We start from the raw sequence: 16,516 nt of genomic DNA, 5'->3' as shown, positions 1-16,516 counted from the left end.
GATCAGCCCATTATCGCTATCGGTGTATCGCGTTCACAATACACCGACCCTTGACCTTCCTAATTTGTGATTAGCGATTTCATCGGGACCGTCAATCTGACTTCCGATCCGACGTTTGCGATTTAATCGCATATCGTTATCGCTCCATTACAAGGGTCCGTTCTGATCAGTTCAACACGCCGACCCGATATGCCTTCCGAACCCGATAAAGGTATAGCGTCCCGTCTATAAAATTTCAAGTCCAGTTTTGGCTCTGGTTCTGTGGTTTACACTAAAACTTAATGTAAATTGGATTTACGTTCGCAGAACCAAAATGGTGTCAAATAAGTTCACCGACGCAATATTCCTCCAATTTTGATCCTGTTCATTAGATTAAGAGATCCAATGGATCCTGTGCACTCTTGTCCACTTAGTCTATTCCTCTTTGGTCATGTTCTCATTTGCTATTAATGGAATTTGCGCTTTAATACAGTTCCTCTGCTATACTCTGTCTCCAGGCGACAATTAACTTTATATCCTTATCATCAACTAGTATTTATGCACCTTAACCTCTGTTATTAACAATAAGGACTTCAATGTCCTCTGATCACTACAACTTACACTTAAGGCATAAAAACAGGGACGAAGTGCCTAAGTTGTTCCACAGGCAAACAATACAGAGAAACGAAGGATTTCAATATAAATGGCTCATTTATGCACACACACTAAATCATTTATTTAGTACAATACAGTTACAGGGTCTCGGCCCTCTGACTCGATTACACAATAAAAAAGACCCTATTTCATCTTGAAGTCCTCACTCTTCCTCTCTTACTCGACTTTTTCCTATCTAACTTCTCTCTTGCTAACCTAGCTAACCCCTAAACTATACAAAAAGATCACACTTTGTACAAGAGTAGATTCATGAACCAATTTTGGTTCAGAACAAAAAATATCTCACTCTCTCCTAAAAAGTCTCTTCAACTCCACTCTTTTCTAAACAAACGCTAAATAAAGCTTTCAATTTCCTCATATTCTATTCAAACCAAATCAATATAACTATTTGGCATGATCTCCACACAGGGAGGATCAATCAACCACTATGCCCTTTTCTCATATTTTCCAACAAATAAACTCTCTCATACATTTAAATAAATAAAATTAACTAAACTATTGTCTTCCAACCCCTTATTAGTCACAGCATGTGATCATGCCATCACATTGCTGACTAGGCCTGAATGCTCCTACATCAATATGAGTGGGATTAAACACTTCAATACAATAATTTTTCTTTCTTCCTAGCTCCTTATCCCAAGTACACCTGTGGAACTTTTCCATAACAAAATATTTTATCTCTTTGCTTTTCCATAGTATATTTTAAAAGTAATTAAGATTTATATTTTAGTTGAATATATAGTATATTTTAAAAGTAATTATGATGTTTGAAAAAAAAAAAAAACCATATATTTTACCATTAATTAATTTATAAATATACATTAACCAACATTAATAACATCAATTTTTAAGTTGGTTGAAATTTGTCTCACTTCTACCTTTTTCAATGTTGAAGATGAATTTTATGAACAAACACGTGGTGTTACCATGGGTTCCCCTTGTCTTCGATAGTTGCCAAATCGTTTATGGTGGACTTTGAATCTAAGACTTTGGCCTTAACTCGGTTCAAACCTAAGCTTTCAAAGAGGCTTGTGGATGACACCTGTGTCATCTGGCCCCATGGTCGGGAAAAGTTGGATCTTTTTCTCCAACGCCTTAACAATCAATCTAGATCCATAAAGTTTACTATGGAATGTGAATTCGATGGTAGCTTGCCTTTTCTTGACGTTCTTATTTCTAGGAAGGATGATGATTTTTCTCCCACTAGGTATTTTGGAAGAAAATTCATATAGAGTAGTATCTTGGATGGAACCTGTGTCATCTGGCCCCATGGTCGCGAAAAGTTGGATCTTTTTCTCCAACACCTTAACAATCAATCTAGATCCATAAAGTTTACTATGGAATGTGAAGTCCATGGTAGCTTGCCTTTCCTTGACATTCTTATTTTCATGAAGGATGATGGTTTTTTCTTCCACTGGGTATTTCAGAAGAAAACTCATACAAAGCAGTATCTTAATGCTAAGTCTCATTTTTTCCCTGCACAAAAGTTGGGTGTTCTTAACACTTTAGCTACTCATGCTCTAAAAATTTCTAATGAAAACCACATGCCTGATGAGAAAGCTTATCTCCTTAATGTCTTCAATAATAATGGATATAGTAGGTACCAGGGTCTTAAATCTTTCCTTAAAGCTGGCAAAGGTTTTGTAATTAAAAAGACTCCAAATATCGGATTTTAGTAGTGCATCTTCCTTTTATCCAAGGGACCACTGACATGATTGTTAGGATCCTAAGGAAACATAAGGTTCTTTAAACCTTTAGGCCCTTGAACACAATACGAAGCTCCTTAATTTTGTAAAATACCCAGTTGACCCCAAGAATAGAAAGGTGTTTACGTTATCCCATGTTCTTGCGGGACCCTCTACATTGACGAAACGGGTTGCTCAATAAATCAAAGGATTCAGGAGCATGCAAGTGACATCAATAATGGGAGGACCTACTCCTCAACTTTGGATGAACGTGCAGATAAGGCAAAACATCACATCTGCTTTGAATAAGTCCCGGTCATTGCAAGGATTGATTATTTTCGTCAACAAAAGTTTAGGGAGGACATAAAGATTGAAAGAATGCCAAATAATCTTAATAGAGACAATGACTAGAAAATTAGTACTTGTTGGATCCCTACCCTTACCTCCTTATAAAGAAATTATTTATTAATTCTTTTTTGTCATATTTTATTTTTTTGCTAAATTTTTAATTTTATTTAATTTTAATAATCTATGTTATTTTATATACTTTGTATAAGCCTTGAGCCTTTATAGTTTACCTTTCCCCTTTATTTTTAAATATGATCCCATCCATACACACACACACACACACACATATATTATCTCTCATTATTGTAATTTTGGGTTTTTATTATATTTGAATTATTCTTGATTCCTTATTAATGTTTATCTCTTATCATTCCTAAAAAAAATCTTTAGTAAATTTGGTTTATCTCTTTAATATTTTAATATATCTTGATTTATTATATTTTATTATATATTAACTGTTTCAATTTCAAAATATTGATTTAGTCAATTCCCTTGGTATTAATTTTACTTTCTTTTTTAATTATATCAAGTATTATTGTTATTACTTATTTATTCATTATTGATCTTGATTTCAATTTGACCATCTTTTATTTGACGTATCATAGGTTGGTCCTCTCTTCCATTTTACTTATTATTATTATTAATATATCCCTCATTAACTAATTATTTCTCTTCTTTCTAAATTAAGGGTCTCTTCCTAACTATTAGAACTAGTCGTTACTTTCTAGCCATTAGATTTAATTTATTATTTAATGCCAAGATGTGATTTTCCATCTTGCGCTAATGATGAACTACACTGGTTGGCTTGAAACGCGTCGGAAAATTAGTTTTGGCGTGATTATCACCGAAAAATTCTTTAATCAAATTTTAATTATCTAAATATTATATTATAATAAATATACAATATTATTTAAACTTGAAATATTTAATTAAATATTTTTAAAATATTTGTAAATCTTATATATATATATATATATATATATATATATAATCATTAAATTATATGCTCATATGGTGTGGCATATGGTGTGGCTATGAATTATTTTTCAGCATGTTTATACATGATGATTATGGTAAATCATACTCATTTATAGTTAAATGGTTACAACCATGGTCACCATGGAGAACCAAAGTACAACATGGTCAACAAGTTCAACCATATTCAACCATGGTCAAACCAACTTAATGTTGGCTGAACATGGTCATTCATGGTCAACACAACAAATCATAGTCAACATGGTCAACCATATACATATATACTCACATGTTGACAATCATAGTCAAATAATCCCAATGATGGTGAGACTAGCTCTACAACATTCAAACTAGCTCAACAATGGTCAAACAAGTTCAACAATGTTTAACCATGGTCAACCACCCTAGTAATAGTTAGCCATGGTCAACGATAGTCAACCATGGTTGACCAAAGTTAACCATAGTCAACATTGAAACCATATTCAGTCATGGTTAAACCAGCGCAACAATGACTGAGCATGGATATCATGGTCAACCATATTCATCTATAGCTAAATATTGAGAACTATGGTCAGTCATGTCCAAACAAGCTCAACCATGGTCTAACTCAACTATGGTCAAGTGCAACCATGTTAAAAATAAATAAATTACCACATGACAAAAAAAATCAACATTGCAACTTGTCACAAACAAAAATCAATGCCACAATGTGACAAACAAACATTGATGTCACAATGTGATGAACAAAAGTTGACGTTGTAATGTAATGAACAATGATCAATGTTATAATGTGATGAATAAATATATATGATGTAATGTTATAAACACAAGTCGACATTACAATGTGACAAAAAAATATTAATGTTGAAATTTAACGAACAAAAGTTGATGTCCAATGCGATTAACTAAAATCTTTGACTCAATGTAAACTAAAGTCCCCAATGCAACATGATGAACAAAAAATGATGTTGCCATCTAACAAACAAGAAAATGATGTTGTAATGTGATGAAGATATAATGATGCCACAATGTGACAAACAAAGTTCAACATTGCAGTGATGATGTACAAAATCCATGTCACAATGCAATGAACAAAAAGCATCATCACAATGTGATGAATACAAAATTGGATGCCATAATGTGATGTCCATATCCTAGTGTCATAATGTGACGATTTCATCATAGTCATCCATAGTCAATGGCCAAAGGTCAAACATAGTCTTCATTATCAAACATGTTCAAAAATGGTCACAATGGTCAATCATGATCCACTAGTCACATGATCAACCATAGTCATCATCATCACATAATCAACACAATCAACCACAAGCAACATGGCCAACATAAACAACATGGTCAACCATAATCAATCATAATAAACCTAGTCAAACATGGTCACAAATGCACAATGTCATAATGGTTAAACATGGTCATGATGGCAAAACATAGTCATATAAATTCTTCATATTTAAACATGTTTAAACATGGTCAAACATATTTCAAGATTTTCAAACATCATTAAATATGTGGATCAACATATATCAACTATTTTACATAATTAACCATATTTATTTATAGTTAAACATTCACAATCATGATCAACCATGTTCACCCATAGTCAATTATAGTTCACAGTAGTCAACTATAGTTAAATGAGCTCAACCACCATAATGGACAAGTTCAACCTTAGTTAGCCATAATCAACCATTAATGAATCAACTCAACAATAATCAACCATAATCACCATATTTAAATAATACATACATTACACATTAAAAAAATGTAATTTCAATTTATAATTTATTACCCATATTAATCCCAGTGAAACAATGCAATATAAAGATGCTACCCAGAACCACCATCATCCCATCATCCCACTAATTTTGACAACTTTTACTTAAATTTACAAAAATTTAAAAAATTACTCTTATTTGAGGAAGTGCGGTGTCCCGACCCTTTCAACGCTCCAAATTCCAATCCTTTTCCCTCTTTTTTCCATGTTTCGTACTTGATATGCAAAATGACCACGTGGCATATTTTAAACGCCACCTGTAAGTCACCATGTCAACGTAGTGGGTGCAAGAATCCCATCAACCAATTGCACATACAGTATCATCTTCGTGTTCAAATGGCAACTGCTTTAGAAAGATAAGAGCAACAACTTGAGTGTCTCGCTTACACCACGTTGGAATCAGAGCGTGCACACGTGGCCACGATGGATGAGGGTGCCCACGCCCAGGGCTGATTAGGCATCGTTAAAGGACAACTGGCACCAACAAACAATCGTTGAATGGAACGTGAATGTGAGTATACAAATATTTTTTAAGGATATATTTAGGCCGATAGGCCTTTCTTTGAAACGGGACCTTTCGTCGTCCCACTGCTTCTGACACTGACACCTGGCGACATTCGCTTCTGTTCAGAAAACTACTGTAGGTTGACAGCTGGCGAAGTTAGTCTTCGAACAGGAGACGAATACCTCACACACCTGCCGCTCTTCGTCTTTGTTCAGGAATATCGGCCTGCATACCAGGAATATCGGCCTGCATACCTTATCGGGAAGACGGACCGCATGCCACAACTTACCCTTCCCTTTCAGTGGTCGGCCTCGCTGCGAAGAAGGGGCGGAGGTATTCATGGATGCCGCCGCCCCACTCACTGTGCCTTGCCATAGTTGAAGGATGCGCCCGCGCCTGGTGGAACAGAAAACATCACCTTGCTTCCCTTAAATCCCTATTCGTATTTCCTTATTCGGTTCCCCTGCGATATTAAGCTTCATATTTTCTCCGCATCTTTGTGCTCCTGCTCGACCTGAAGCCTGCCGCAGCAAATTTGAACTCCTCAGACGTCTCACTGCATCGGTATCCGGTATCCAAGGTATGTAGTTTTTGCCTTTTAATTTCTAGCTTCCTAATCTCTGAATCTGAAATAGGTTTTTACCGGTTTTATTTGGGGGTTCTTCTTTGTTTGATTTACTGGTATGTCCAAAACTTGACGCTATAAAACAGAGGCCAGTATGGCGCCTTCTGCGAGGTTGAACATGCCACATCGCCCAGCATTTTTGTTCATGAAAATTTGAGCTGCTGCGTGCATTGGCTTCACAGTGAGGGATATCCTTCTTTCTGGTAGCTCGATTTTAGTTAAATGTTGTTATACGGATATACTTCCTATAAGTAAAAAGGGTAAAACTCTTACCTGTCAGGATTTAAGTTTTCCTGAAACCTTTAAACCGTCTATGCCCTTGAACAGCCTTTGCCATGTTTCCATCGTAAGTATACAAAAACACATCACTCTATAGAGCTAAAATATAGTCCAATGCAGCAAGTCTATTCTGATAGTTTTTAAAAGGCTCAAGCTCCTCTGCTGTAGCAAGAGTTGAATGTGAAAATACATTTAAGAATTCATTTTGCAGAGCTCTCATGCTGCCATTCCCATAAATTTCCCCTGCTGCAATGTAAATGTTTGTTGTTGGTGAATAGCCCAAGCCTTTCAAGAAAAGAGCAGTTTCACGTGGAGTTAAAGGACATCCTCCCTGCTTCCGCTTGTCTTCAGCATCAATGTCCTTCTCCTTCCAGTGCTTTACATTGTATCGCATTTCACTCAGCTCCTCTGCTTCATCCAATGTAAGGTTGTGTGCACAGCCAGTGAATGCTAACATGTCTTTCTCATATCTACATCGTTACAGATAGCAAACGATTAATTGCTACGAATTAGTTTTCTTCCCAAGCTCCTCTATAGACTTTGTGTACCTCAGGGCTTGATAGTTATTACGGCATCTCAGCTTTTGAATGGAATTAGGAAGTCCGTTATTCTTCCTTGTAGTATGTATGCTGTATCCAAATAATACATAGTATAATAAGAAACTTGGAGCATTCTTTGGGATATTGACCAACTTTACAAGATCAAACTCTAAACACTAGAAGAATTTGAAAACTTAGTGATCCAACCTTTGACCATGATATCGGGGCTTTTTGTAAAGGCTCAATTTTCGCATAAGATGCCGGTAGGGATTTCACAATTCTGACATCTTCTTTCAATGTTTTAGTAAAATGATTCCAATCAAATATATCTTCAAAGTCATCGCACAAAACATGAGATTAAGATCGTCAAGATGGTTTGAATTATTTGAGTCAGTGTTAAATGCTGATTGACATCCAAAGAAAAGGTATTCGAGTAAGAAAACCTTGGATCAGTCCAAAAGGAGGTGTGATCCAAAGAAGGAAGAACAAGAGTTGCATTCATTATTCTTGCAACAGCAACCATGCCACAGATCTGCATACAGAAAAAAAAAAGATATTAACTACCTCTAGCTGTCCATAGAGGTTAACATGTGAAATGGAGCACCAAACACACTAAAACCACTTTTAGAAAGATCAAGTATCATTGGAAAATTGCATTTCAATGATATTGACTGTGAACATACCCCAGTTCGCATTTGGTTCAGACCACCATTTGCATGGACCAGTAAGAACCCATTTGTGCCTGCCTCAAGCTCTGGAAAGAATAAATCAGTCAGTGGATCAAAACGAGTTACCAATAAAATCTGATGTTACGGGTTTGTTTTGACCTTGTATGGCTATAAAAAATGAGGGTAATGATGATTGTAACTCACTTTTGTAACTTTTTGATCGTCCAATACACAGCTCTAGGTCATCGCCTTTTGGCTTCAACCAGATTTCAGGAGACTGGAAGATGAAAGAAAGTTGTTTATCCCAAGACACGTGATCCAGATGTTAGGTTTTACTACCATTGGCAAATAATTTCAACTCAATTTGTTTACTACAGTCAATAAAAGATTCTTAGTTTAGAAACCTCATGTTCTGTTTCTGATGCCATTGTAAAAGTTGATTGCCTGAGGCCATTTTCCTGAGTGAGATGTTGGGCACTTTCCTCGAAATTTTTGAATGGTTGTAAAAACATATTGCTCATAGATGGATCCTAAGAATCCCAAGAGAAAATGATTAGTAAGGCAACAATATTTGAATGTCTGAAAGAAACATTTTCCAATCTTATCACACTGGCAGAAAAGACATTGAATTATAGATTACCAATGACAAATAGCTGTGGCATTTATTAATTTTGAGACTGATCAGAAATTTGACTAATGTCAGTTATATATATTTTTTGTAAGCTATTCATGCTAAGAATAATTTAAGGCAGTAAGTTAACAAAACAGTAAGAACTGTCATGACATGATTTACAGCAAACAAATACGGTATGAATAGATCAAGGATGAATCGTTAACTGAAGTGCCTTTCAAAGGGCCTAACTTGGACTAACCTCTCAATACTTGGCCTTTCAAATGAAAAGCTGCATTAGTTCTTTACTTGTAAGGACAAAGTAGGATAGATTGGAAATCTCAAATCTAAACTTTTAACTCTTGCATTACTTTCACAGGAAGCCTGCTGTATTGTTTTTGATCTTTGAGCCATCAAGCTACATTCCAAACTTCAAAGACACATTCAATCTGAATGAAAATTCTTTAATCACATTTGTTTCTTTAAAACAGCAACTATAAATGATTTAGATATTATGTGGAAAATACAAAAGAAAAGGCATATGTCTGGCTGCTGGTTGTGCCAGTTTCTGCATTTCTGGGCATTTCTGGGACTGGTACATAGCCTGGGCAAGCATTTTGTGCAGCTTAGTGCAGAACCAATGTCTTACAGAGAGGAATGACCTTGAATCAATGGCTCATACGGATGCTAAGAGCTGATGTATAGGAAGGATATTCAAATCTATACATTGATAAAAATGGTGGTTGAAATTTGTGTTTCACACTTTTGCTTGACTGATTTCCGGTTGGCAGCAAAGTAAGTTGTCAAAGTTCATGGTCATGGCCAAGGTGATTACAAGAGGATTTCTATTTGTGGAAATTAGGGTTTGACATCGGTTGAACATTAGAGTAGAAGAGTTTGAAAACAGAAATTCTGATCCTGGAAATTTGAATTTGGCATTGGCCCAATAAAGAAAATGCTGATTACTGCTTTCTGTTGCTACCTACTACAGTGAATATCTTTGTGCCTAAAAATAGGCTACTCAAGTGTTTATTTTTTGAAGACCTGCCTAAATATTTGAAGGTCCACATTGGATCTGTTAATGGCTGAACAGATGCTAAGAGATGATGTGGAGGACAATAGAATATAATCATTTGCAGTCCAGATTGCATCTGTTGATGGGTGAGCAGATGCTAAGAGATGATGTGTAGGAAGGATAATATAATATTTTTATTTGTAAACTAATGAAATTTAATCTTATGTTTCTTCACCAAAAAACTACAATGAATAAGCCATATGAATATGTCAAGCAAACCAGACATCAATTAAAATAGTTGATAAAAGGGTAAGAGCCATTGGTGCTCCCAAACTTGAATGAACATAACATATGCCCTCTACATATATTTATTTTATGCTCAATTTTTTTTGTTTCTGGGTTAACACGACCTTTTACATGTTGATTTACTGCGCTGCTACACACGAGCTGTGAAATCCATATGTCTTCTCTCAATATAGAAGGTAGTTATCTTATTTTTTTCCTTTTTAGTATTTTATTTTTTCCCCAAAACATTCGTTTTATTTCAAAAAAATTCAAAGCTTCATTTACGGTGACATGTTCATGTTTTATGATTCCTAACTTTCCGAGCGCTGTAAATCAGAATGTTCCGTTGTAGACTAAAACCAAACAATGCTTATACATCTGTCTCATTTATTAGAAATTTCAATCTTTATCTACCAAGAGATGTACACTAACATGTTGGTTTGCAGAAGAGCCATGGCCTTGTTCTCAGAATTCTGTTATTTGAGTGTTTTCTTAGTGTTCTCTTCTGTGTTTTTCACTGGCAGGGACAGAGCTGTTTCCACTGTCTGTTGAAATCTCGAGTATCTATTCTAAGCTCCTTGTCTTATTTATTTTTCTGTATGATGCATTGCATTCCTATCTTCTCATTGTTTTGTTCAGTGGATGTGTAAATAATATAATAGAGAAATGAAACAGACATCTGCTAATCCTCATAATTGCATCCATGCCCCAGCACTTGTCTTGTTTGTTGAAAAATGCAGGAGATATGCAGAAGAAAATACACTTTGACTACCACCATCCATGAATTATTTATGGGTGGAATGTTGGGCAGAAGAGGAATGTGCACAACAAAAGGAGATTGATTGACAGCAGATACCAGGCTATGATGCTTTGGATTCTCTGATTAATAGTGGTGAGAATGATATTGGTAGCTTACTGTCCATGCCAAAATTTTGGATTGGGAAGGCATTGGTTTATATGTATCACTCTTTCTTCCCATTGAATACAAGTCAATGTAATAAGAATGCATTTAGTTCTGTTATATTCAGTATATATTCAGACACGAGAAGATGTGCTTATGTCCAAATATTAACATTTATATCTCACGTGGAATCAATTTGTACAATTATAGCAGAAGTAAATGATTACAGAATATATAAATGAAGAATATAAGGATGGAGGATCCATCGATTTACCTCCAATTTATTAATGGGTGAATGGATTTACATTGCATAATTTTCTTATGTTTCTATCATTTATTATGTTGGATTGGTTAAATAAAGTTCTTAAATGTAATTCTATGTTTTAGGTAATATATAAGCATATCCACGTTCTCTCTTTGGGTGGGAAGCTTAAAGTGTCTATATGGCTAATGTAGGAAAGAAAAACACTACTAGAAAAGAATATAGAATGCATGAATGAACAATGTTGTAATTTACTTTTTATTTAAAAAAAAACCCCTGTTGCCAATAATCTCTATTGACATTTACTATATTGATCTGAATGGTTTGGTTTTGGCTTCCTTCTTTTAATATCAAATGTACTGGTACAGGATGGTCAACATGGTTATTGCCTTCGTCACTACTGAGCTTTGTATATGCTTGACTATCTATACAATTTCCTTCCTTTTACTAATCCTATCGGCCTCTCTTTGTACCTATTGGGACAATTGCTAGTTATATCTATATTTAATATCGTCGCACCTTTTTTATCCATCTTTGGTGATCCAATGTGACGTTGATGGAACGTGAATGTGAGTATACAAATATTTTTTAAGGATATATTTATATCTATATTTAAATTATTAAATCAAGATGTTTATTCTATAATTTAATATGATGATGTGTAAGTATGTTTTGTTTAATTTGGAGTAGATAACTGTAATAAAATTAAAATATTTTTTAAATAGAAAAACAATTTTGACAATATATATATTATACATTTTTAATTAATTGTTTATATGACTTAATATAATTTCATGTAAAATAGTTAGAAGTAAAAAAAAATGTGAGCAAGATGTTTAAACTTTATATTTTTTCAAAAATATTTTAACATATTAGTTAACTAAATTATTTGAAGATCTATGCTAACAAACTTATATGAATACACATCATTTTTTCATTTTTTCATTTTTTCAACTCATGTTAGATCCAGGCTTAAAATAAATCTATACTAATTCAATTTACTTTTATATATAATTATCATATTTAAAAAAATTCTATATATTAATAATTTCATATTAGTAATTTTATGTTGTGATTATATATCTACTTATAAACTTGAAACATAAACATTTCTACAAAATAATTGTGGTATATTCAAGTGCCCAAACTAAAAATTTCAAATATCCCTATTGGAGGGCACTAGGGAATCCTACTCCATAAGGCCGACGTTTGTGGGCATAAGGACCACCTAAGACCCCAACTAATTTTAAAGTGGTGTAAATGTTATCATGGTAGGCATCCATGTGGTTGAAGCTAATACTAGGGTTAAGAGAGATGTTGAACAAGGGCCCGGTTCATTGATGATCACTGTCACTTGGACATTCCAAAACAAATGCCACGTCACCTTGTCATTTCCTTATTTTCCCTGATTATGGTATGCAGTGAATTTTGTGTATAGAACATCATCTTCTCAAAGATGTTAGTTTTGAGAATAACCATATATAAATAACGTTAATCATTGATTGTGTATTAAGTTTGATTTCAATATCGTCCAGGTTTGTTGGGAAGTCCAAGCCCTCCATGTTTGTTAGGAAGTCCAAGCCCTCCTTCACACCTTAACTTTAGAGTAAAATGAGTCTTGACATTTTAAATTTATTAACTTTTCAACTTATTTTAACTTATTTTAATTTATTGTTATGTAGCAAAAACTCTGCATACACACTATTGTCTCGTCTACATAACCAAAATTGTATTTCATCATTCCAACTCCAAATAAACATTCTTTAAGATGAATCAATCTTTTTTCCTTCACACCTTAACTTTGGTAAAATGAGTCTTGACATTTCAAATTTATTAACTTTTCAACTTATTTTAATTTATTGTTATGTAGCAAAAACTATGCATACACACTATTGTCTCGTCTACATAACCAAAATTGTATTTCATCATTCCAACTCCAAATAAACATTCTTTAAGATGCATCAATCTTTCTATTCTAAAAAAAACATTGTGCCTTCATTCATAAACTATTTTTTCATGCTTTATTATGACCTTGCCTTTGTGCAAGGTCTAATACCTATGCCTTTTCAAATTGTGGGACTTTTACATCTAGTTTACTTACCCATTTCATCAAACACTACCACTTTGTCCATTACATTTTATTTCGAGACTTTAAATTCTTTACTTAATATTTGTGGGAACCATTTGATATTATAAATTTTTTTAATGGATTATGTGTTTGTGTTAATGGATGAATTATATATATACTTATATAGTTTAATTAATAGATGAAATAGTTTTTTCTAAAGTATTTTTTATAGTCAATTTTGCTTAAAATTTAATAAATATTTTTAAGAATTATTTGTTTAAGTTGTTTGATATGCTAAATTCAAGTGTTTCAAAAGTTTTTGAGGGTGTTGAATCCATTTATGCATTCAAAAGTGCATTTTAAACAACAACAAATCACAATCTCAAAATTATATTATCATATTCCAATCACAAAAATCATTTCGTCTATTAGTTAGACTCCTCATATATATATATATATATATATATATATATATATATATATATATATATATAATCATTTTAAATTATATGATATATTATAAATTTTTGAAATCTCAATTATTCATCTATACAATATACCATATAGTAGATCATGATATACTAGAATTATAAGTAATAATGAAAGGCTACACTTCTATATAACTAAAAAAATAATAGTATCCCTAATGGGGTGTTCATAGTGTACAAGAGTGGGCCTTTGGGGCCAAGCCCACCACCTTGCGACATTATGGACATTTATCAACAGGTTGCACGACTCAGCCCCAACATGCATATGTATGCAACCCACAAGATGGCCATTTATGGCCATTTATACATGAAAATAGCCTTGTTTTGAGTATTTGGGTGGAGGCTATAATCATTGGAGAGGTTGGGGAGCTGACCTCCCTAATGCTGCTAGTGGTTTGAATTTCCTTAGTTGACAAAGGATCGCATGTATGGGAGCCTAATTATTATGCAATGAGGTCTACAAGTTATATGGTGTTGAATACAGGGAAGTGGGAGGGCTATGTTCTTTTTTGTGTGGAGCTTTTGTTGTGGCTTCTAGACTTCGTTTGTGAAGGTCAATGGGGGAAAACCACTATCTATTTCAGCGAGGTGATTTAGGTTACTACCCTCCTATTCTCGATTCATTCTTTGTTTGTTTTCCTTGGTCAATTGAAACTTGTACCTGGTTGTCAGTCAAGGGTTATTGTTTAGCTCAGGGTGAGTGAAATTCTAAATATAATTAGTCTTGGGTTTGATACTTTGTCATCTGAGCAGAGAGAGAAATTCTGGGATGTGGGTGTCTTGTTTCATCTCTGGTAGGTTGCTTCTCATGATGAGTTTAGTTAATTGGGGTAATGTCCTCTCGCCCTCTTGGTATTACTTAGTATCGTACAAATTTTGCAAGTTTAGTTTTCTAACTGGTTTTTAGTTTTGTATTATGCTAAATTCCTTGGTGTTTATGGGTGTTGTAATGTGGGGACCTGCTCAAGGAGTACCAAGCTAGGAGTCCTTTTGATTAGTGTGGTTTGGTTTATGAGTTTATGTGACAACTCTGTCTCGTGTGGTCTAGTCCTTGTCACTGTTTCAACTAGGTCATTTTCTTATTACCTTTTAGGTTGTGGTTGCTTTAGCAGTTGCTATAAGTGCCTCCCCCTTTTGGCATCCATGCCTCCCAAGCAATGCATGCATTGCAAGAGGGGGGGCAAGGGAAGCAACTCAGATGGTAAAAAAAAGACGCGACTCTTTTCTCAAGATTATGTTGCAACCTATTTCAATGCAGTTCCATCAGATATGCAAAGAGAAATTAGAAAGATGGAAATTCAAGTGGGAGTGGAAAGACAATCCTACTCTAACTTTGAGATTATGGACAACAGTTCTTGTTGGGTTATGGACACTAGTCACATTAGGCGATGGAAAAAACAATATCCGAACTAGTAATGCAACCCCTCCTAATCCCCACCATAACACTGGTTAAAAGGAGATGATTCCTGTGTTGACCCAAGTTCCAAGGTACCATTATGGAAATGGGGTACGATTAAATCTTCGACCTATGCATTAGCTCACCCTAAGCTATGGTGAATTTGGATGCACATAAGGTGAAAGGGAATCATCCCTAAGCGCACGTTTGAGTATAGTTGATCTCGTGGTGGTTCTGCCTAAATTTAGGGCCACACACACACACACACATTGAATCTAATTGTTTTATAAAGGAATTCACCACCTTGAATTATTACAGCAATTGGATTGAGGGAGGCCCCTTCCGTACATTGGCATCAATATATTATTGGCAATATGTTCTCCCATGCCAACACACTTTCTACTTCACAAGCACTACCAACACTCACATGTGTGTGTTAAAACTGAGCTTACAACACCACGTATATGTATATACATATATATGTATAAATATCACTTTGGCATGAAGAAAATCAATGCAACCAAAATGAATCGAACCATTCATTAGAGCTCAATACCTTTGAGCTCAAGAATAGCCAACCATTCTAATTCATGGAATCTTCCAAGATTGACAACCAAATTCTTTTATCACTACAACACCAAGAAAATAGGCAGTGCATAGCGCTTATAAATGAGAATACAATTCACATTGTGCCTATTGCATGAATGTGATTATGTCTAGAGTACTAGAAGCATAATATCAAGTCATCAAACATACAAAATAGTTTCATCAACAAAAATAGAGGAACAAGGCTTTATCCCTACTTGAACAACAATAATAGGATAGAAGCACAAGCCAAAAACCTTAGGCATATTAATTGAAAACCCTGGGGAGGCAACCATATGAGGTAACCAAGCCAATGAAGCCCAAGAAGAAGAAAGAGACCTTCATTATTCCACTTCATAACCTAGACAGTACTAGAAAGAGCTTTGAACAATCAAAATAAGCTTATGTCACTATAATATAAAATTGGTTTTCATGCTAGTTGTTGAGATGAGGCAACCAATGCACACACACTGTTTGGATTAAGATTTAAGTTGAGCACTCCATTGTAACTAGTTTCTCAACATGAATCTATCACATAGTCTCAACACCTTTCAAGAGAAATGGCAATCAATATAGCAGTCAACTGCGTGAATAATAATAATTCATATCATGTCTATATAACAATAATACCATTCCAATTAGAAATGTAACCATATTTAATTGTGAATAAAGAGCATAAGAAGCACTAATTTTAAATAGTACAAAAGTGTTCCAACTGAGAGTGGGAATTCAACTCTCAACCCAACCATAAACAAGCTACAACCACTATTACTTGTAGTTGTCACCCCAGAGCTAGATTCCAAAGGTTGAGGTGGAGTGCTTTCAGAGGGAAGGCT

At 34.5% G+C, this 16,516-nt stretch overlaps 1 long non-coding RNA gene and 1 pseudogene across 1 annotated transcript; one reads left to right on the top strand and one right to left on the bottom strand.

Annotated features, from left to right (window-relative positions):
- Positions 1–6,045: 6,045 nt before the first annotated feature.
- LOC149213926 (uncharacterized) lies at positions 6,046–10,846 on the top strand. Its single transcript, XR_016250876.1, has 3 exons — positions 6,046–6,539; positions 10,505–10,540; positions 10,693–10,846. It is a non-coding gene; the product is annotated as an uncharacterized LOC149213926 (long non-coding RNA).
- On the bottom strand, positions 6,854–8,498 carry LOC149213927 (O-fucosyltransferase 28-like; annotated as a pseudogene).
- Positions 10,847–16,516: the final 5,670 nt, after the last annotated feature.

The sequence above is a fragment of the Pinus tabuliformis genome, chromosome 1_1, assembly GCF_031772625.1.
Source record: "Pinus tabuliformis cultivar Carrire ecotype Pingquan chromosome 1_1, CPIR1, whole genome shotgun sequence".
NCBI classification, from domain to species: Eukaryota; Viridiplantae; Streptophyta; class Pinopsida; order Pinales; family Pinaceae; genus Pinus; species Pinus tabuliformis.
This window is presented reverse-complemented; position numbering and strand designations above follow the sequence as displayed.